We start from the raw sequence: 2701 nt of genomic DNA, 5'->3' as shown, positions 1-2701 counted from the left end.
AGTTTTCCTTCTTTAAGAATGATGTTAGTTGTGGATTTTTAGACATGGCCTGTATTAGGCAGAGGGCATTCTACTTTCAGTTTATTGAGTTTTTTTTTTTTTCATGAAAGGATATTAGATTTTGCCAAATGCTTTTTCTGTGTCTGTTGAGACGATCATGTTGTTTTTTTCTCTTCACTGCATTAATGTGGTATATTATATTGAATGATTTTTGTGTATTGAATTACCCATGCTTTGAGCGGATAAATCCTACTTGGTTATGGTGTATTATATTTTTATATGTTGCTAGTATTTAGTTTGCTAGTATTTTGTTGAAGATTTTTGCATCTATATTTATAAGATATTGGTCTGTAGTTTTCTTGTGATGTCTTTGTCTGGCTTTGGTATCAGGGTCATACTGGCTTCACAGAATGAGTCAGAAAGGATTCTTGGACTTCTACAGGCAGCATCTGATGGCAGGATGTCTCCCAGGCATTGGTTCCTGGGCTTCCTGCCTTAGAAGTGCAGCAGCAGGGGAAGGTGACAGGCTTCCCCAAGGATGGCTCTTCCAAGCCCGTGTACCTCTCAGCTTTCCTTGGCTACCAGGCTGGCATGACCCATGTTGTGAGAAAGGTTGATAGACCAGGGTCCAAAGTGCATAAGAAAGAAGTTGTGGAGGTTGTGACCATAGTGGAGACTATGCCCTTTATGACTGTGGGCACTGTGGGCTGCACGGAAACCATATGGGGCCTCCAGACCTTTAAGTCCGTCTTTGCCAAGCATATCAGCAATGAGTGCAAAAGGTGTTTCTATTAGAACTGGGATTAAATATAAGACAAACGCCTCACCAAATACTGTAAGAAGTGACAGTATGTAGAAAGCAAGAAGCAGCTGGAGAGGAACTTCAGCCCTCACCCAGATGTGCCTGCTTCCTCTATGCCAGAAGAAGGCCCACCTAACGGAGAGCCAGGTGAACAGAGGCCCTGTGGCCAAAAAAATTGGACTGGGCCCATAAGAAGCTAGAGCAGCAGGTCCCTGTGAACCACATATTTGAGTAGGGTGAGATGATTATTTGTCATTGGGACGACCAAGGGCAAACACTACAAAGGGATCAGCAGCCATTGGTACACCAAGAAGGTACCCTGGAAAACCCACCAAGAGTTTCACGAGGCTGCCTGTATTTGGGTGTGTCATCTTGCCTGGATGGTCTTTCTGTGGCTTGGGCTAGGCAGAAAGGCTGCCATCACTGTACAAGATCAACAAGAAGATCTATAAGATTGGCCAGGGCTACCTCATCAAGAATGGCAAAATAATCAAGAACAATGCCTCTACTGATTACACCCAAAAGCATCAGCCCTTTGGGTGGCTGTATCCACTGTGGTAAAGTGACCAACGACTTTGTTATGCTCAAAGACTGTTTGGTAGGAACCAAGAAGAGAGTACTCAGCCTGTGCAAGTCTTTGCTGATGCGGACCAAACAGCAGACCCTACAGAAAGTTAACTTCAAGTTTATTGACACCACCTCCAAATTTGGCCATGGCTGCTTCCAGATTGTGGGAGAGAAGAAAGGGTTCATGGGACCACTTAAGAAGGACTGAATTGCAAAGGAAGAAGGGGCTTAGTATCGGAATAGATTGTACAACTGGCAGAATCTCAATAAAGTTAATTTCCAGTGACAACAAAAGAAGAAAGTGTTCCCTCTTCTATTTTTTAGAAGAGTTTGCAAAGGACTGATGTCAATTCTCCTTTAAATGTGTGGGAGAAATCATCAGGATATAATTTCCTTTACACATTTAAATGGTATGGTATTAACACAGTGCTGTTTTAACTTGTATTTCTTTGATAACTAGCAAGGTTAAACATCTTCCCGTATGTTTCCTTATTAATTATCTCTGTTGGTATGTATTGTTTGTTCATATCCTTTCCTCATTTTTATATTGGGGTCTCAATGTTTTTCTTATCAAGTTTAATGAGCCTTTTAGAGTCTAGTTCAGTTCAGTTCAGTCGCTCAGTCATGTCCGGCTTTTTGCAACCCCAATGAACCGCAGCACGCCAGGCCTCCCTGTCCGGGAGTCCCGGAGTCCACCCAAACCCATGTCCATTGAGTCAGTGATGCCATCCAACCATCTCATCCTCTGTCGTCCCCTTCTCCTCCTGCCCTCAATCTTTCCCAGCATCAGGGTCTTTTCAAATAAATCAGCTCTTTGCATCAGGTAGCCAAAGTATTAAGAGTTTCAGCTTCAACATCAGTCCTTCCAATGAACACCTAGGACTGATGTCCTTAAGGATGGACTGGTTGGATCTCCTTGCAGTCCAAGGGACTCTCAAGAGTCTTCTTCAACACCACAGTTCAAAAGCATCAATTCATCCACGCTCAGCTTTCTTCATTGTCCAATTCTCACATCCATATCTGACCACTGGAAAAACCATAGCCTTGACTAGATGGACCTTTGTTGGCAAAGTAATGTCTCTGCTTTTGAATATGCTATCTAGGTTGGTCATAACTTTCTTTCCAAAGAGTAAGCATCTTTTAATTTCGTGGCTGTAGTCACCATCTGCAGTGATTTTGGAGCACAGAAAAATAAAGTCAGTCATTGTTTCCACTGTTTCCCCATCTATTTCCCATGAAGTGATGGGACCAGATGCCATGATCTTAGATTTCTGAATGTTGAGCTTTAAGCCAACTTTTTCACTCTCCTCTTTCACTTTCATCAAAAGGCTC

The 2701-nt window shown here is 42.7% G+C and overlaps 1 pseudogene; it reads left to right on the top strand.

The window, feature by feature from the left end:
- Nucleotides 1-460: 460 nt before the first annotated feature.
- On the top strand, nucleotides 461-1601 carry LOC104998602 (annotated as a pseudogene).
- Nucleotides 1602-2701: the final 1100 nt, after the last annotated feature.

This window comes from Bison bison, unplaced genomic scaffold (assembly GCF_000754665.1).
Source record: "Bison bison bison isolate TAMUID 2011002044 unplaced genomic scaffold, Bison_UMD1.0 scf7180017864332, whole genome shotgun sequence".
In the NCBI taxonomy this organism is placed as follows: Eukaryota; Metazoa; Chordata; class Mammalia; order Artiodactyla; family Bovidae; genus Bison; species Bison bison.
This window is presented reverse-complemented; position numbering and strand designations above follow the sequence as displayed.